Source organism: Chiloscyllium plagiosum, unplaced genomic scaffold (genome assembly GCF_037043375.1).
Source record: "Chiloscyllium plagiosum isolate Xiang-an unplaced genomic scaffold, Cpla_swu_hap1 HiC_scaffold_14, whole genome shotgun sequence".
NCBI lineage: Eukaryota > Metazoa > Chordata > Chondrichthyes > Orectolobiformes > Hemiscylliidae > Chiloscyllium > Chiloscyllium plagiosum.
In genome coordinates this window covers 26,624,836-26,645,751 of record NW_028270152.1, presented here as the reverse complement: position 1 = coordinate 26,645,751, position 20,916 = coordinate 26,624,836, and the positions used below count along the sequence as shown (strand labels likewise).

The 20,916-nt window shown below is 39.4% G+C and overlaps 1 protein-coding gene across 17 annotated transcripts in view; it reads right to left on the bottom strand.

The window, feature by feature from the left end:
- atp2b2 (ATPase plasma membrane Ca2+ transporting 2) overlaps positions 1 to 20,916 on the bottom strand; it is an 838,415-nt gene that overhangs the window by 524,398 nt on the left and 293,101 nt on the right. Inside the window, exon 1 of one of the 17 annotated variants that reach the window (XM_043707900.2) lies at positions 18,387 to 18,536. The exons of 15 other annotated variants lie outside the window; for them this stretch is intronic. The gene's annotated coding sequence lies outside the window, so the exon portion shown is untranslated. Of the gene's footprint in view, positions 1 to 18,212; positions 18,338 to 18,386; positions 18,537 to 20,916 lie in introns of those variants that run through there. One more of the 17 variants, XM_043707901.2, reaches the window with a different exon arrangement.

Below are 20,916 nucleotides of genomic sequence, written 5' to 3'. Positions count from 1 at the left end.
ATGCATCCATATAACTATAGCCTTAATGTCCCAGGATTCATCTGTTCAGGTCCAGGGACTTCCTAAGGGGCAACTTTTTCACGCAGAGTATGATGCGTGCTTGGAATGAGCTGCCAGAGGAAGTGGTGGAGGGTTGTACAATTACAACATTTAAAAGACATCTGGATGAATATATGAATAGGAAGGATTTAGAGGGATATGGGCCAAGTGCTGGCAAATGAAACTAGATTAGATAAGTCTGGTTTGCATGGACAAGTTGAACTGAAGGGTCTGTTTCCATGCTGTACATCTCTATGACTTCTTGACATTAATCTCTATTAGTTTCAAGAGTACTTTATACCTATTAATAGTTATTGTATTTATTTCCCATCCTCCCTTTATTATTTAGTATTAGGGGATGCTATTAATGTCTTCGACTGTGAAGAGTGATGTAAAGTATTTATATGACTCCTCTATCATTTCCTACTTACTCATTATTATTTCTCAACCTTCATTCTCTAAGAAGCTCATGTTCACTTTAGCCTCTCTCTTCCATTTTACATCTTTAAAAAATTTCTTGTCCATTTTGATATTATTTGCAAGTTTACCCTGAAATTTCATTTTGTCCGACTAATTTTTTTTTGGTCATCTTCTGTTTGTTTTTAAAAATCTGAGCCAATCCTCTGGCGTATCAGTAATCTTTACCACATTTTATGTTTTCTCTTCTTTCAATTTGATGCTACTATAACTTTCCCGGAATACCATGATTGGCTCATCGCTCCCCCAAATTTCAAAAAGGCTGATGAAAATGATGTCAGCACAATGCAAAGTGCTGATTGATAGAAATTGGTTCTTGCTCTACTCAAGGGAAGAGGAGCTACTTTGTTTGGTGAATGTCTGTCAATTGGTTACAAACAATTCTATTCTCAAGTTCTAACATCGATGTGTATGCTATGTTAAAGTTAAAATAATACGTTAAAAGCAAGATAAATAAGTGAAAAAGATGACTAAATAATTAAGTAGAAAGCTCATTAAGAATGGTGGTGTGTCAAAACTGCAGTATGTGGGAGTTTAAGGACACCATTGTGATTTGGGGCAAACATATCTGCAGTAAATGTTTGAAGTTCCAAGTAGCTTTGGCTCAGAGTTTATGAGCTGAAAGCTAAACTACTGCCACTGTGATGCATCAGGGAGGGGAATGTTATCTGGATTCTTTGTGCCAGGAGACAGACAGACCTCTTCAGAAATGGTCAATCGTCGGGGACAGGAGATGTGACTGCACATGAGAGATGTAAGGAGATCGAGAGGAGAGAAATGCAGGAGGATCAGCCTCTGCAGTTGGCTGACCGGTTTGAAAATACTCTCAGCTTGCTTGGAGGAGAGTGTGGGCTGTGGGATGGATGAGCTAAATCACCACAGCACCATGATACAAGCAGCCATCCAAGCAGGAGGAGCCAAAAGGGATGTCGTGCCAGTAGCAGCACCATAGTCAGAGGGATTGACTCTGTTCTCTGCAGAAAAGAGCACAAGTCCAGATGGCCAGGATGTCTGTCCACTGCCAAGGTTCAAGATATCTGCTCTGGGCTGTTGAAGAATTTGCAATGGAAAGGGAGGATCCAGTTGTTGTGGCCATGTAGGTATTGATGCCAAAGGTCGAAATGGGGAAAAGGTTCTGCATAGCTAGTATGAAGAGCTAGGCACCAAACTAAGGAGAACATCAAAGTTAGTAATAAAATGAAGAACTGTGGATGCTGGAGAAATGAAACAAAAACAGAAATTGCAGGAGAAACTTCACAGGTCTAGGAGCATCTGTGGGAAGAAAGCAGAATTAACATTTTGAGTCCAGTGACTCTTCATGAGTACACATCTTCAACAGAGTTCTGATGAAGAGTCCTGATAAATAATCTCTGGGGTTATTACCTGAGCCACGTGCAAATTAGCTGAGGATAAACAAGGTCAGAGAGATGTACGCACGGCTAAAAGTCTGGTATGGGAGAACTGCATACCGGTTGTGGGCCATTGACACCAATACTGAGAAAATGGGATCTGTACTGTTGGGATGGTCTGTACTGATGTTCTTGCAAACTGCATAGGGAAGTAGAGAAGCCTTTAAACTAAACAGTGGGGAAAAGGACACAAATTGTGAAGTTGTTATGAACTAAAGTGGGCAGCACAGTGGTTAGCACTGCTGCCTCACAGCGCCAGAGACCCGAGTTCAATTCCTGCCTCAGGCAACTGACTGTGTGGAGTTTGCACATTCTCCCCGTGTCTGCATAGGTTTCCTCCGGGTGCTCCAGTTTCCTCCCACAGTCCAAAAATGTGCAGGTTAGGTGAATTGGCCATGCTAAATTGTCCGTAGTGTTAGTAGAAGGGGTAAATGTAGGGGAATGGGTCTGGGTGGGTTGCGCTTCAGCGGGTCGTGTGGACTTGTTGGACCGAAGGGCCTGTTTCCACACTAAGTAATCTAATCTAAAGATTGGGGAAAAAGCAATAGAGTGTGTGGAATTAATTAAGAAATTAATGTGAGAAACGATAAACAGACAATGACAGGAAGGGACATTGAGGCCACCTCAGTAGTGTTTTAGAAGAGCTGGATTAGTTCTTATTACAGCAGTGAAGATTAGGGGGAGATTTGAAAGAAATGTTCAAAATTATGAGAAATTTTGATAGAGTAAATACTAAGAAACTGCTTCCATTCCATTGGTAACCATACAATATAGGATTTAAGATAATTAGCAAAAGGATCTGATGCATGATTAGCAGAAATGTTCGTGTATTCCCTTATAATGAGCTACAATGCTCTGCCTGAAAAGATAAAGAATGTACATTCAAAAGTGATTTTGAAAAATGGTAATTGATAAATACTTGAAGTGGTAATGAATTGCAGGACTTCATGGCAAAAGCAGGGAGTGGGACAAATTGGATAACTCTTGCAAAAAGGTAATGTGGCACAATGTATGGAATAGCTCCCTTCAGTTTTATATAGTTTTATGATTCCTGTGAATTCAAAGCAAACAATCATATCTGCTGCAGCTCACACAGAGAGTCCACAGTAGGGCTTCTGGTAGCTCCACCCAGCAAAACTTACATTTTCAGTCATAGAGCAGGCGCATTTTCCACATGATGTTTGTGCATATTAGATGTATCTTTGCTGGCTTATGTACACAATTCCTGCAAACAAGGAATTTTCATGCTTGACTTATGGGAGGTAAATATTTCAGTCATTTCCAAATCTGTGCTGCCCATTTACAAATGGATGGGCAATCAGGAACAGAAATGTGATAAAAACAGAGGCTACTGAAGGGAAGCCATACAATTACATTAATCAATTAATAATTATTTCATGATCCGCACAGTGTACAAGTGAGAACTTTATCACAATACTCACACAATTGGCATTCAATGATTTCTTTTGTGTTAACCAAAATGCAGTTGTCAGTACTCTTGCAAACAAGCAACAAGTTTCTATACTCAAATCCCACTCCGTATGACCGTGAGACATTAAGACATAGGCCATTTAGCCGATTGAGTCGGCTCCACAATTTAGTGACATCATGGTTGATCAGACAATCCTCAATTTCACTTTTTTGCTTTTTCCTTCTTATTGATTACTGAATAATCATCTGTTCATGTCTGTATTAAATATTCTTAATAACCCAGCCTTTACAGCCCTGTGCAAAGAATTCCACAAATTCATCACCTCCCGATAGAAGAGAATCCTTCTAATCTCTCTCTAAATGAGTGATGCCTTACTCTGAGATCCTCTTAGCCTCTCATCTAAGACTCCCTCTCAGCATATACCTTGTCAATTCCCCCATGAGTCTTACATGTTTCATTAAGGTCAGCTCTCATACTTCTGAATTACAATGATTACAGGCCCAACCGACTCAACCTCTCTTTATAAAAAGAGTCCCTCCACATCCAGAATCAACCTAGTAAATATTTTCGGACTGCCTCCAAAATCAGTACATCTTTCCTTATATAAGTGGACAAAAACTGTTCACGGTATCCAAGATAGGACACAATAACCAGTGTCCTATGTAATTTTAGCAAGACTTTCCTATTCTTATGCTCCATTCCCTTTGAAGCAAAGGTCACTGTTCCATTTGTCTTCTGTTTACTTAGGAGAAAGTGAGGACTGCAGATGCAGGAGTTGATTCTCCTGATCCCAGATGCTGCCTGACCTGCTGTGCTTTTTTACAGTGCCATACTTTTCGACTTCTGTGTTACCTGCTGAGTTTGGATGTTTGCTTTTTTGTGATTCCTGCAGGAGGACACACAAATTCCTCTGAACTGCAGCTTTCTGCAGTCTTTCTCAATTTAAATATTATTCACTTTCTCTATTCTTCCTGTCAACATTAACGTTGTTCCTCTTTCCTGTATTGTGTTTCACATGACAAGTTTTTACCCATTCATTTAACCTGTTTATAACTCTCTGCAGACTTTTTGTGTCACCTCCAGCACTTGACATCCCAGCTATGTTTATTTCATCTGTAAACTTGGTGACAATTTGCATTAATACATTTTGTTAATAATTAGGGCCACAGTTCTGATCACATTGGAACTCCACCAGTTACAGTTTGCCATTCTGAAATCCCTCTTTTCTCAACACTGTCTTTTATTTAACCAATCGTCTCTCCATACCTATATACAACCCATTATACCATGAATTTTTATTTAATTAAGTAGAGTAATATGTGACATATTATCAAATGTCTTTTGGAAATCCAATCTATTACTTTTGCTAGTTCCCCTTTATGTATCCTGCTTGTTAGATTAGATTAGATTAGATTAGATTACAGTGTGGAAACAGGCCCTTCGGCCCAACAAGTCCACACCGACCTGCCGAAGCGCAACCCACCCATACCCCTACATTTACCCCTTACCTAACACTACGGGGAATTTAACATGGCCAATTCACCTGACCTGCACATCTTTGGACTGTGGGAGGAAACCGGAGCACCCGGAGGAAACCCACACAGACACGGGGAGAACGTGCAAACTCCACACAGTCAGTCGCCTGAGGCGGGAATTGAACCCGGGTCTCTGTCGCTGTGAGGCAGCAGTGCTAACCACTGTGCCACCGTGCCGCCCACCGTTACATCTTCAAAAGAATTCAAATCATTTTGTCGAGCATGATTTCCCCTTTATTAACTCTGCTTAAGTTATATATTTCAAAATGTTCCAAATCTAATATTCTAAATATTTCTATTACATTCTTTATAATAGAATTTAACATTTTTCCCAATATGGATGTTCAGCTAACTGGCCTATAGTTGCCTGTCTTTTTTCTTCTTCCATTTTTGAATAAGGTGTTACATTTTCACTTGTCCAATCTTCTGAGACTGATCTTGAATCAAGGATTCTCGGAAGATTACTATCACTATCTCTGTAGCTATTTCTCTTAATATACTGGGACACACCCCCATCAGCACCTGGGGACTTATCAGCCTTTAATTCCCTTAGTTTACTGAGTAATTTTTCTCTAGTGGTAGTTATTTTCTGCCGGTTTGTGAACCCTGATTCTTTAGTATTTTGGAATGCTATTAATGTCTTCTACTGTGCAAACTGATGCAAAGTATTTATCTAACCACTATTATTATTTCTTCAGTCTGATCTCAGGGCCTATGTTCACTGTGGTCTCTCTCTTCCTTTGTATATATTTGAAGGAGCTCTTAACGTCCCTTTTAAAAACATAAAGGAAGAAGAGCAGGCCTTAGGCCATTCAGTTCCTCAAGCCTACTCACCATTCCATTAGATCGTGGCTGATCCACCCAAGGGCCTCTACTCTTTTGTGCCAGCTCATTGAGGCCCTTCAAAACCTCCATGTTTCAAAAGTCCATCTCCCTCCACTTCAATGATTTGGCCATTACAACTCTCTGGGGCAGAGAGTTCTCGACATTCATTAATCTCTGGGAGGAGAAATTCCTTCACATCTCAGCTTGAAATAGGTTTCCCCTTTTGCTGTAACTATGTCCCCTAGTTTGAGAATGCCCCACGAATGGAAATATCTTCTCAATAACTAATCTGTCAAGTCTACTCAGAATTCTGCATATTTCAAATCCGATTATCCCTCCTTCTTCTCAAAGCTAATGAATAAATGCCTAAGCCGTTTAGCTGTTCTTGATAAATCAACCTCTTCATCCCAGGAATCAACCTAATTAATCTTTTTTGAACCATCTCCAAGACCAGTTTAATTGTTTCTTAAATAAAGGGACCAAACTGTACATCATATTCCAAGTTAAGTTTCACCAACAGCCTGAACAGTGGGAACAAGGCTTCCCTACATAAAATCCACACACTACCACCTACTACCTCCCCCTTCCCCAATCCAAGATATAAAGGTCAAACTTCTATCTGGCATCTGAATTACTTACTGTATCTGCATGCTCCTTTTTTGTCCTTCACGCATAGTTGCACTCAAATCCCTATGCGCTGTAATTGTTGAAGCCTTTCTCAATTCAAGTAATTGTCCGCCTTTTCATTCTTCATAGTAGAGTACATGAGCTCACTTTTCCTAAGTTAAATTTCAATTGTCATGGTTTTGCCCACTCACTCAATCTCTCTAAAACTCATTACAGTATCCTGGCGTCCTCATCACAACATGACCTTCCACCTATTTTTACATCATCAGCAAATAGGAAATGCATTATTTCAAGTTAATAATATTCATAATAAATAATTGACAGTCTAGAACTCGCTGTGTCACTCCATTAGTTATATGACTTTCCAACCTGAAGAAGACCAATTATTCTGACTCTCTGTCTTCCATGTATTAACCAATGCTCAATCCCCAATACATACCCCCACCTTGTCCTATCTTATGCAATAACCTTTCATGTGACACCTTACCAAATGCCTTCTAGAAATCCAAATGCACTAAATCTACAGGTTCCCCTTTGTCAACTTTGCTTGTTATATCTCCAAAGAACTGTAGGAAATTTATCAGACATGATTTCCTTTTCACAAAACTGATAGGATATGAAGAAGGCATTTGTATGTTTGCCTTTATTGCTCAGTGCAATGAGTATAGGAGTTGGGAGGTCATATTGCAGCTATACAGGAGATTGGTTAGGCCACAATTGGAATACTGCATCCCTGAAGTGTTGGAAGCTGAGGGATGACCTTATAGAGGTTTACAAAATCATAAGGTGCATGGTTAGGGTAAAAAGACAAGGTCTTTTCTCCAGGGTGGGGGAGTCCAAACCTACATGGCATAGGTTGAAGGTGAGAGGAGAAAAAATTAAAAGGGACCTATGGGGCAACGTTTTTGTGCAGACGGTGGTGCATGCATGGAATGAGCTGTCAGAAGAAATAGTGGAGGTTGGTACAATGACAATATTTAAAAGGCATTTGGAGTGGTACATGAATAGGAAGGGTTTGGAAGGTTATGGGCCAAATGCTGGCAAATGGGACTAGATCAATTTCGGATATTTTGTCAGCATAGACAAGTTGGACCAAAGGGTCTGTTTCCGTGCTGTATATCTCTATGACTCTATTTTTTCCTTAATAATGGATTCTAGCATTTTCCCAAAGACTTGCTAGCTTATCCTCACCCCAAGGCTTGAGTAGATAAATCAAGGCTGAGGGAGTGTTGCACTGTTGGAAGTAGTGTCTTTTAGAAGAGGTTTTTTTAAAACTGAGGTACCATGTACCCAGCCAAGTGAATGTCAAAATCCCCAAGCACTATTTTGAAAAAGAGCCAAGGTGTTATCATGAGTGTCTTGCTCAATGTTTAGCCTTTTATTAATATCACAAAACCAGATTGGCCCTAATATTCTGATGGCTGCATAGTCACTGGAGCAGCACAGAACGAGTTGGGACCATGCAGAATCCTGACATAGTTAACTCACAGCATTGTCTAGGAAACTGAATTTTATGATGGACAATTCCACTGCGTCTATGACCTCTGAAAAAGTTCATTGTTAGAAAATTCCAAACTAAGCTTAAGTTTGACAAATATCCAAAAAAAATTAGAGAACAACCAAGTCTAACTCCTGACTAAATATTAAACTGAGCCCTACAACTCCCCAATCACAACACCCCCTCACTGCTCACATCCATCCCTCTCCTGGTGGGATCTGATCCTACTGGACCCAACAATGCAGCTCTGGCTCAACCTGATCACCTCCCCTCTCCTCCGAACCTACTCTAAGTGTTTATCCACCTACCCGGCACTCTGCTTACCTGGCACCCAACTCCCGTCCCCTACATTACCCAAGTGTCACCCTACCCCCTCACTTACCTTACACACTTACCTTTCCTCAGTCACTGTCATAGTGCCTTTGTAAGGTTTCTTTAATAGGGCACCAAATATTATTTGAAGATAAGTGTGTGACTCAACATTCATTGCTGCTCTTGTGCTGAGGGAATTTCTTCCAGATTATCTCCGAAGGATGCATTTGTGACAATACAGATTTGGAATCTTAGCCAGAAGAATCACCGATAGTAAATAAGTAGTTTTGAACAGATTTACCATCAGCCAAATCAGTTCAAAAGGTAATTGGAATTTCTAGGCCAATGGTCATTATCACATTTCTGGATTGTGATAATGACACGTGAGTGCATTTATTCATTAACTCCTAATTTATCCATCAATTAACAGGCAACACATCAATTTATGGTAGTTCAGAGTGCACAGGGATGAAAAGCTTCACATTTACAGTTGAAAGCCTGTGTGAAGTAAGAAAAATTCAATACTGACTTTAATTGGCAAGTGGTTTGGTCAGCTCTTAGTTACCTTTGTTAGTGTTAGATTTGCATTATGGGTTTAACACATTTTTTTATGCCTAGCCAAAAAATATTAGAAGAGAAATTAGTCCTCCTCCCAGCTCCTGGCTCAGGCAGGGCTTGCTTTTTCTTCAAGACTTCAGCTTTCCTTTTTTGAAAAAAACTACTGACAAGTCACATGTTAAACACCTCAATTACTTTGTAGGAAAGTGGAATTCAAAATACTATAAAGAGTTAGATAATAAAAGCCTTTTACAGTAATGAAAACTGGTGTTGATATAACTGTTCAAGCACTAGCTCACCCACCCAAACACCCACACTGTATTCTATTACCAGCCTGGCTTCTGTACAGACATACTGTTGACAATAAATTCTTGTAGTGTCACCTACTGCAAATCTCTCTTGCATTGCAAAACAAGTGCTTTGCTTCCACACCGCAGAGACCTTTCCAGTTATATCACGTGTACGATTGGACTTAGCTACCGAAATGTTTTGAATAGTGGGTAAATATGCATAATTATCCCCCTCGCCAAACAGCATTCAAGAAACTGCTGAGAATCCATGCTTTCATTTAATGATTTGTGCAGGCTGATAAATCATTCTCAAAACATAATATTGTTTTGTGACTACTGTACTTCCTAACTTTTATTTGCTTAGTCCCTCTTTCAGAGGTTCTGATCTGATGGCACTGCAATCCACAAAGTACTATTTTGGGGCAATATTTTTATTCCCTTAATACATTCCTTGCACTTTGTATTTATTCCTTACTTTATGTTTGATTTTCAGTTAGGATACACTCCCAGAACACGACATCTCAAAGACCTCAAGGTGACAAATTATTTGTGCCATTAATCAAGAGAATTTGTATCAATAAAAAAAGCCCATCCCTAAACTGAATATTAATTGTGATGGTATACTTAAGAATAAATAATAAAATCCTTCATGATATGCTGAGAGTAAGACTTATAATTGCACAAGTATACCTCTTAATTTAAAGGAGATATTGTATTTGAATGTATGGATTGGAAATGTATAACCTCAAAGGCCAGTAAGAACAATACATTCTCACAAACCTACAGGCTTTCTCCTTGGTGTCTTCACTCCCTGAAGAGCCTTGACACTTTTAAAATAAATGTATCTATATATTTAGCACTGCACCTTTATGTAGGTGATCTACTAACCTCTGTAGTCAACCATTTTGGGTAGAGGGACTGACATGGTAATAAGCCCTGAGAGATCAAAATTGAATGATGCACTGCTACAGAGAAATGAGGCCAGGCTGTGGAAAGGAAGAAATGTGTGCCTAAAGCCTTCACTGCAGGTTCAGTTTTAAAGTGAAAAAAATCCTATGTAGGACAGAAGCATAATCACCTAATTTGGTTGTATAACAGGCTTGGAGGAAGCCTGCAAAGGAAGACAACAGTTTGCTTATAAAAACTGGTCCAGATATTGCTGGAGTTAGGCATCTCACAGAGTGCTCTATCAGTTGTTTTTCTCCACTTGCACGTCAACTCAAAAAAAAGTATTTGCCCTATCTGTTGCTGAAAGTGTGGATTAATATTGGCATGGTAAGGGCAACAGGGCCTCCAGTATAAATGGGACCAATGGTAACTAAATGAGATTTAAGGATTGAGAGGAAGAATTGGAAAGGAATTTGAGAAAAGGAAATGCAATGAAATAAGTGTCAAAAATATGTAGAAAGAGAAGTAACGAAAAAACTGATTAAGAGAAAGGAGAGATAGAAGAAAAGTGTGAAAGCAAAATGCACAATATAAAACTTTCTGGAATCTAATTTTAGAAACTAATAATAATGTATAACCTCAAATATTACAATCCATTATTTTAATTGCTTTCCTTTCTAGGCCAGAAAAGTTGATTGACATTCCAAAAGCATAAAGCTAATGATTAAAAAGGTATTTATATAGTTAAATAGTCATCTTAACTTTCTGCTGCCAGGTTAATTGGCAATGAATGTAAAAACTCAGCAATTTTACTGAGGACAGGCTGTAAAAGCAGAATGGAAGAGGGTTTTTGTAAAGGGCTGTCATGGCACAGTGGTAATGTTTCTACCCCTGGGCTGAGTGGTCTGGGTTCAAGTCCCACTTGCTTTAAACATATATAATAACATCTCTGAACAGGTTGATTAGAAAAAAGGGTTAAATTAAGAGAAAAGGGCTTTTGTGGCACAGAGGTAGTGTCCTTACCTCTGAGCTAGGGGCTCAGGTTGTACCTATTCCAGAGGTGTGTAACATCTCTGAACAGGTTGATGAGAAAATAAAAGGTAAGTCACACAAATCAGCCTGCATCATGTGCGGCTCTCAACTCATGAGATGTTGCTGCATGGTTTACACATTAACAACAATTTGCACATCAAACGAATCATAATTTTGGCAACAAAATCTTGCTTTGTTTCATGCTGATCCTGACTGCAGCTCGAGAAGCAAGAAGAAATATTTTTTCACAAACTTCATTTTCCCCAGCAGTTCAGACACATCAGTGGAGCCATGACCCTCAGAATAATCATCGACCTGAAACATTAACACCATTCCTCTTCATGGACGCTGCCTGATAAGCTCAATATTTCCAACATTTTCCATTTTTCTTTTAGATTTTCAATATTCACAATACATCAGTTTTGTTCTTCCCTATTGCACAATACCTTCAAGATTAATTTCTGTTCTTAAAAGAAACTCTTGAGATCTGTTTGTGTAAAATGTGAAATGTTATACTTAAGCACAATATCTAGTTTTGACAGTAATGTCAATACTGTACGAGTGGCACAGGAGATGTTTATGTGCTCACTTGCAGATTGCAATCAAGAATTAGATATAGTGGACATTTTTAATAGTTTGGTATTTGAAATCAGAAATAAAATACATAGCACTGCCTTTAGGCTCCACAAAACACTGCATTATAAATAGGTTCATTATAGCCTGTGTTCTCCATTAATAGAGAAGCCACAAGCCATTTTGGTATAATTGCAGTCAATCAACTGGATTTGAAAAGAGGTCATTGCTCTGTATGAAGCCAACGAGCCTTAATATAGCTTTGCCCAAATATATTTCAAGGCTGCATTTTTCCTACATTGTTTAAGTTAGTTCACAAATAATTATACATTCCTCCACACATGGTTGACCTTTTATTCATGTGTCCCCACAATGGATCATGAAGCAAGCTTTGGCATGTGCCATACATAGAACGTTACCACACGACTGATGCTTTGAACATTGTTAACGCTGGGGGAAACAGTTACCCTACAGTGAAAAATATTAATGTTTAATAAAACATATATAAAATGGTGAAAAATGCATGTTTTACAACAAAATGGTAGATGTGTCCCACAATTATATTGTAGAACATAAAATCCAGTTAAACAGAACTGTATCAGTGGGTGAACTTAAGGCGTGGATTGGTACTTGGGACTACGATGTTGTGGCCATCACGGAAACGTGGATAGAAGAGGGACAGGAATGGTTGTTGGAGGTTCTGGTTACAGATGTTTCAGTAAGATTAGGGGGGTGGTAAAAAAGGAGGGGGGCTGGCATTGCTAATTAGAAATGGTATAACGGCTGCAGAAAAGCAGTTCGAGGGGGATCTGCCTTTGGAGGTAGTATGGGCTGAAGTCAGAAATAGGAAAGGAGCAGTCACCTTGTTGGGTGTTTACAATAGGCCCCCCAATAGCAGCAGAGATGTGGAGAAACAGATTGGGAAACAGATTTTGGAAAGGTGCAGAAGCCACAGGGTAGTAGTCATGGGCGATTTCAACTTCCCAAATATTGATTGGAAGCTCTTTGGATCAAGTAGATTGGACAGGGCGGTGTTTGTGCAGTGTGTCCAGGAAGCTTTTCTAACTCAGTATGTAGATTGTCCGACCAGAGGGGAGGCCATATTGGATTTGGTACTTGGTAACGAACCAGGACAAGTGATGGGCTTGTTAGTGGGTGAGCATTTTGGTGATGGTGACCACAATTCTGTGATTTTCACCTTGGTTATGGAGAGAGATAGGTGCGTGCAACAGGGCAGGTTTTACAATTGGGGGAAGGGTAAATACGATGCTGCAAGACAGGATCTGAGGAGCATAAATTGGGATCACAGGCTGTCAGGGAAGGATGTCGTTGAAATGTGGAACTTTTTCAAGGAACAGATACAACTTGTCCTTGATATGTATGTACCTGTCAGGCAGGAAAGAGATGGTCGTGTGATGGAACCTTGGTTGACGAGGGAGGTTGAATGTCTTGTAAGGAGGAAGAAGGAGGCTTACATAAGGTTGAGGAAACAGGGTTCAGACAGAGCGTTGGAGGGATACAGGACAGCCAGGAGGGAGTTGAAGAAAGGGATTAGGAGAGCTAAGAGAGGGCATGAAAAATCTTTGGCAGGTAGGATCAAGGATAACCCCAAAGCCTTTTACGCGTATGTGAGAAACATGAGAATGATGAGAACGAGGGTAGGTCCGATCAAGGACAGTAGTGGGAGTCTGTGTATTGAGCCAGAAGAGATAGGAGCGGTCTTGAATGAGTACTTTTCTTCAGTATTTACAAATGAGAGGGATCGTATTGTTGAAGACGAGAGTATGAAACGGACTGGTAAGGTAGAGGAGATACTTGTTAGCAAGGAAGATATGTTGGGCATTTTTGAAAAACTTGAGGATAGACGGGTCCCCCGGGCCTGACAGGATACATCCTAAGATTATGTGGGAAGCAAGAGAGGAAATTGCAGAACCGTTGGCAATGAACTTTTCGTCTTCACTGTCAATGGGGGTGGTGCCAGGGGACTGGAGAGTGGCGAATGTTGTGCCCCTGTTCAAAAAAGGGAATAGGGATAACCCCGGGAATTACAGGCCAGTTAGTCTTACTTCGGTGGTAGGCAAAGTAATGGAAAGGGTACTGAGGGATAGGATTTATGAGTATCTGGAAAGACACTGCTTGATTAGGGACAGCCAGCACGGATTTGTGAGGAGTAGGTCTTGCCTTACAAGTCTTATTGAATTCTTTGAGGAGGTGACCAAGCATGTGAATGAGGGTAGAGCAGTGGATGTAGTGTACATGGATTTTAGTAAGGCATTTGATAAGGTTCCCCATGGTAGGCTTATGCGGAAAGTCAGGAGGCATGGGATCGTGGGAAATTTGGCCAGTTGGATAGAGAACTGGCTAACCGGTCAAAGTCAGAGAGTGGTGGTAGATGGTAAATATTCAGCCTGGAGCCCAGTTACAAGTGGAGTTCTGCATGGATCAGTTCTGGGTCTTCTGCTGTTTGTAATTTTTATTAATGACTTGGAAGAGGGAGTCGAAGGGTGGGTCAGTAAATTTGCAGATGATACGAAGATTGTTGGAGTTGTGGATAGTGAGGAGGGCTATTGTCAGCTGCAAAGGGACTTAGATATGATGCAGACCTGGGCTGAGGAGTGGCAGATGGAGTTCAACCCTGTCAAGTGTGAGGTTGTCCATTTTGGAAGGACAAATAAGAATGCGGAATACAGGGTTAACAGTAGGGTTCTTAGTAAGGTGGAGGAGCAGAGGGATCTTGGGGTCTATGTTCATAGATCTTTGAAAGTTGCCACTCAGATGGATAGAGCTTGTAAGAAGGCCTATGGTGTATTAGCTTTCATTAACAGAGGGATTGAATTCAAGAGTCGTGAGGTGATGTTGCAGCTGTATAGGACCTTGGTAAGGCCACATTTGGAGTACTGTGTGCAGTTCTGGTCGCCTCATTTTAGGAAAGATGTGGAAGCTTTGGAGAGGGTGCAGAGGAGATTTACCAGGATGTTGCCTGGAATGGAGAATAGGTCGTACGAGGATAGGTTGACAGTGCTAGGCCTTTTCTCATTGGAACGACGAAGGATGAGGGGTGACTTGATAGAGGTTTATAAGATGATCAGGGGAATAGATAGAGTAGACGGTCAGAGACTTTTTCCCCGGGTACAACAGAGTGTTACAAGGGGACATAAATTTAAGGTGAAGGGTGGAAGGTGTAGGGGGGATGTCAGGGGTAGGTTCTTTACCCAGAGAGTGGTGGGGGCATGGAATGCGCTGCCTGTGGGAGTGGCAGAGTCAGAATCATTGGTGACCTTTAAGCGGCAATTGGATAGGTACATGGATAGGCCTGTTCTGTGCTGTATTGTTCTATGTTCTATGTAACAGGTCACCATCAAGCTGCTTTGAATGCTATATCATGGAAAATCCTTTATACGTGTATGAAACTTCAAAACACAAAAGAAACCAAGATTGACAAAAAAGTTAACCAGACTTGCATGTTGCAGGGATTGCAAAACAAAACTGCACTTATTAATAATTACACGTTTGTTAAATTTGAAAAGTACATCTTAAAATGCTAAAGAAATATAATTTGATTAATGTTTTAAAATTACTGCTCTTAAGCAAATCTGCTTCCCATTAAAATGTATTGCATTTTCCTTTCACCTCCAGAGACCTTTTCGCAGTTCTGACATGTGGCCTGATTGCATCATCATGCAGTAGATTGTAAGAGACAAACCAACCATGACACGACCTTTCCATTTTTCACAAAGTGTTACAATTTCAGCTGATGACACAACAGAGGAACAGACTGGGCAACAGTTCTTCTAACTTGAAGATAAAATTCCAATAAGAAACATTTCCCACTCGATTCGCTTGACCAGTGCAAATAACAGAATACCATCAACTTGGGCCAAAGCATGCAGACATGGAAAAATCGGATTGCTTTCAAAGTTAGTGAGCACAAAAAAGTATCATGAAAGTCTGGAAAGTTGTATTGCTTTTAAAAATTTAAATGCCATTTTTTTTAAAATCCAGATTACATGACCTGGCTCCCTTCACTTTATCATCTGGCTTTTGCACATGTGGAAATCTTGGTCAAGATTTCAATTTTTCTGGACAACTAGTCAATCTCACTCAGAACATCTGCCACGGATCATTCATTCAGTGTTTAATATATGTGGTACTGAAGCACAGAATGGTCATAAATCACTGATCGGTACAGAGTGGATGTTTTCACCTACAGAATAGAGGCTTATAGGTAATTTAGATTGATTATCATCCACTTTCAGTTTCAGGACAATCACTCAAACTTGGGTGCAATTTGCCTACAGAATGATGGTTAACTGTGTCTTCTCATACATAAAAGTACACTTCCTTTAGAATTTTATCCTATAGTCATCATAGTTCTGAAATTATGAATTTAAAAATCATACTAAATACCTAAAGAGCCTTGAGTTAAACGAGAAGAATTATATGGATCTATAGTAGTTTTGCTTCACAAATCTTTTCTTCAGTCAGCTTTTCTTTTTCATTTCATAATTTTCAATGACCTTCAAAGGTGGGGCGCCCATGGTGGGGAGAGGGCATGACAGTGATATTAAGCCACATGACATACAGCATTAAGGCATAATCATAGTCATAGACTTCTCAATAGCCAAGTTTGAAATCTTAGCTAAATTATGGGAATCAAACATTAAAGAAGTTAATTTCCTAAGTGCTCGTAATAAGTCCCAATGAAGGAAAACGTTGGCTCAGAGCACAGCAGTCCTTATTAGAACTGGTAAGCTCAAGGGGGAAGAATAATCTTCCAATGGCATGCCAATGTACTTTCCAGCAGTGTTTTCTTGTCAAGTTTACCTTTGTGTTGTTAATATTAAAACTTAATTTCAGCAATCAAGATCTGGAACCATGGAAAATATACATTTGTGTTCATTTCAATATTAAAAAGTTATTTTGTTTGTCATAGAGATGCTTTAAAACACTCAAACATTTGTAATGTTAACACAATCTTTTATTGTATTTGATATTAGACAGTAAAGTTTTCCTTATGGCGCCCAAAGGGTTAATGCCAGCCCGTAGCAAATCCTGCCCAAGCTGGAATAACATTTGGAAGGTGCTGCCAAGCACTTCCCCACAGATAGAGTGGGGGGAACAAAGGCAAGTGAGCTAGCTTGTGCCACTCTTGTGCATCTCCTAGTGGTCAGTACAGGAATGGCACAATCAGAGGTGTGGAACCAGCTTACCTGCTCATTCTCTGCCAGAAAATAATGTGTTCGTGTGTGCGTGTGGAGGAGGCATGGGCTGGGGGTGGGGGGAACTTAGTAAGAACCGACTATTGCTTTGATAAGATATTATGGATCTGTTTGTTTTCAATGCACTGCTGAAAAATGTGACATTAATCAACATTAAACTTAGTTATAATGCAAGTCTGCCCACAATGTCACACTTCAGGCAAATGCCAAATAAATGCAAGGTTTAACAACAACTGCAATCTATCCGTAAAAGAAAACTGCATCTAAAAGTTTCCCACACTAGAATTAAAACAAATTTCAAGTGAATCAAAGCAGATAGGAGAAATGTAATTCCCTAAATATTAAGCTGTTTAACTTTTTGGAATGATACAACAGAAACAATTGATCTCTCTTTCAACTGATAATGTAAAATTTGTTGCACATGTACAACAGTATAAAGCATTGAACTCAGTGTAATACAGCTCCAGGCTATTTACCTTTATATCAATGTGCAAAAAATATGCTACTGCCTTGTACTGCAGGGCAAGCATAGGGTTCATCCCCTGCAGGTGGCAATTTATACACTGCAGTTACAAAAATGAGTGGATGCCAAAAAATCAAAGCATAAGCATTAAGAGGCAAAAAAAGGGCAGCACTGAATGTTCCTTAAATACTGACTACGAGCAGGTAAGAAAAAAAATGCAAACTCTTGACACATACCAATTATTTTCAGCTACGCTGTCATCCACCAGCTCCCACCCCAAGATAATGTGATATTAGTGCATACAGGAAAACTGCCTAATGTTATAGAAATACAAATAAAACATGCTTATTTGCTTTGTTGCCTACCTTTTGGATAAAAGCAACAGGTCAGATAAATCTGTCTGATAACTCCATGTTTCCAGTAAATATTAAAACATCTTATAAACTAGAGCTGGGTAAAGCCACTGGTTGTTTGGCTTGTGCAGAACCACTTAGCTGCCACTGAAGCAGGAGTCCAAGGACAGACGATAAACTGAACTACTGCAGACTACAAATTGACAGCTTTCCTGCCAGCCTCTCTCAATGCCTGGAGAATTCACACTGCCCATAAGCATTCATGTACTGAAGATGCTAAACCAGGAATCAAATCATTCCATCTAAATAAAAAATGAATAAATAGATCACTTACAGTTTTGCTGTCTACAAACAGACAGAGTTACTTATACCACATTACAGACCCAAAGTGAGGACTGGATATTTCAGTGTGAATAACTATACCTGGAGATTATATTGAAGCCGCATTTACAACAGTTCTTTCTACGAATTGGCTCTGAATTAAATTATTTAAAACACAACCATGTTGTAAAGACAAAAAACACAAGTAAACGATGGCAAAATCATAGATAATAACCACGTACTGACAAGATGCAAAAACTAAAAGAAAATTATTCCTGCCAACAGAATGCAAAAGGGACAGCTTCCACAATAAGATTTGCTCTTTGGTATTCCAGAAATAATATTTCTGTAATGAAATTACCTTCTAGGAACACATGCAGTCGGAAACATAATGCATCACTCTCCCTCAGCAATAGTATCCACACCATTTTCTCCATAACCAGAATCTCTGAGAAAAGCAAAATCCTAACAAGTCACAATCAAATCTGCCAATTAAAAAGCCTCAGATATTTATGCAGATTCTACGGTTACTTACTTGGCTATGTTATAATCACAAATCCAAAATGATTTCAATTATACAGCAGACTAATCACAGTTCAGCATCTGTATGGGGTTGATAAGTAGGACTACATTACACAAGTCCCACTGCAGACTGCACCATCTCAACAGAAGAGCAGGGGAACCTGAATTTCTCGGATAATATGTTATTAATAAACTGACTGAACAAATCATGCATGGCTCCTGAGTCTCACATCGTCTGAACTGGACTAAATCAAGAAGCAGCAGATACTGCAGCAAGCAAGGATGAACCAGAAATATTTTAAAAGTGCACAGTACAGCATCCTTTGGCAATTTTCAGTTTATCCCTGTGGGGCAATGACAAATATGGAAGATGACACACCACCAGGAACATGCCACTTAATCAGAATAGGGAGAAACCTTCAAGGACACAGACCATCAACCTTCATCAGCAACACTGCATGATAATATACCTCTGTCCTCACCTACTTTCTTTCCAAATTGAACATCTACAGAATTTTTGGCAAACTGTAGCTAAAACCTCTCTCTTTTTAATCATTGATACTTCACAGCTTTTTCTATACTTGTAAACGTTTGCCAAGATTTGCTTGTCTCTTATTTCTTACTTTCTTACAAAGCAATAGATTAATTACAGAATGCAAAATAGAGATACAAAACGTGTTTTAAAATGTTAATCTGGCCTCAACACCATTTAAATTACAGTGCATGTACGACAGAAATAACATTGTCCCAAGAGTTTTTGAATGAAAAATAGTAAATGATGGTTAAATTAATTATGTTGGATAGGTAAATAAGCAGATCCTCAGATTCCACAATAATCCATCAGCAGAGGGATCCCAGTGGAATCCCAGTCAATCACCAACACGCCTGTGGTACGAGATTACTTGGAATCTTCTCAATCCCTTCCATGAGGCAATACTTTCATCTGCCGCTTAAAAGGCAAATACCTGGCAGAGGAAGAGTCAGAAACAAAGACTCCCTGTATTCTGAAATGTCCCTTCTGAAATTCAGTTGAGTTACAGTTTGATAATGATGGTCCGTGGGTGGTCAGAGGAGGGGTGGCCAACCATGCTGGGTTTGTGATTAAAGGAAGTTTGGGGTATAATTTGAAGCAGAAATAGAGGGCACCATTTCTAAGACATTACAGTTGAAATGTGATGTGAGGTCAGACGTTAACTCTGTTTCTCTCTTCACAGATGCTTAGCCTTTTCCAGCATTTTCTATTTTTATTAGAACTGTGATGCCTTTGTAAACCTAAGTCATTTTAATACATTGTGCTGGTAACTGCCATGCTCCTATATAACTTGGTTTTCTATTTTGTTTCTGAAATTATACAGCATTTGTGAACGTCTTTCTGCTTACGATGACCTCACACCTTTTCTTTTCTATTAACCTGGGGATATCTTCTTGAAGTGCAATCTTTCCAAGAGCATTTTGAGGTATCAATCATCCTTGAATTGAGATGGCACACTCTTTGAATACAATGTGGCATTTATTTCACATGCCAGCTCAAGCAATTACTTGCATTTTATGCAGCATTTGAAAACCTTATATAGCAAAGGTGACAGAAACAAAAGCACAAACAAAATGCAGTTCAATGCAGATCCATTGTTATTTAACAAAGAGATCAGCTTGATGCAAGTTATTAGCTGAGGAAAATTCTGAAGGTTACGGTAGCTATTGCCTTGCTTATTGATATGTGCAACATAATTTTCATGCAGTAATTACACTCACTTGCATTATTACATGACAGGGAATGCCTGTACAGGAATCAGAAAAATAACATTGGTTAGTCACAATGTTGCTTTAAACAAAGTAGACAATACCAGGTCAGCTCACTGCCGTAGACAGTTAACAAAAAGTAGCTCTGTTGATGCTATCTCACCACTCGCTCCTCTGAATACCAATATAACTGTTTGAACAACACGCAACAGCACACTAAAATGAGGCAAAGATATGACCTTGCAGGCTTGTTCCCTCTTACCACACTGTCTCATAAGAGCTTTAGCAAAATGTAGGGCACAGCAGAGAAAAGAAAAGATAATTTTAATACATAAAGCAATGCAGCTGATTATTTCATATTATATGTGATATGAAGCAATAAAAAAGCAATTAAACTTAAATACTTGATCAACAGTGGCTCAGAAACCCAGCAGCATGAGTATAATTAGTGCAGTTAGTTTATACACATCTAACACACACAGGACAAGAAAAGGGCAGTACTTTCAGTGACATATTAAAATTAATAACCAAAAAATCATAGGAATGTGCTCCGAAGCTCCAATTCTGACCCAAGGTTCATATTTTCCTTTTGAATTTCAGCGTGAAATTGAGGACTTCGTTCAAGACTGATACAATCTTTTCTCCCCTGGTCACAAACAACACCAATATACATGGTGGACCAAAGGGCCTGTATCTATGCTGTATGACTCAGTAAGTGACTTTGAAATAAAATTCAACATATGTGCGATATTGATGACCTGTCTGGTACTCTGAACTGCTCTGAAACAAAAACAGCATGGAAA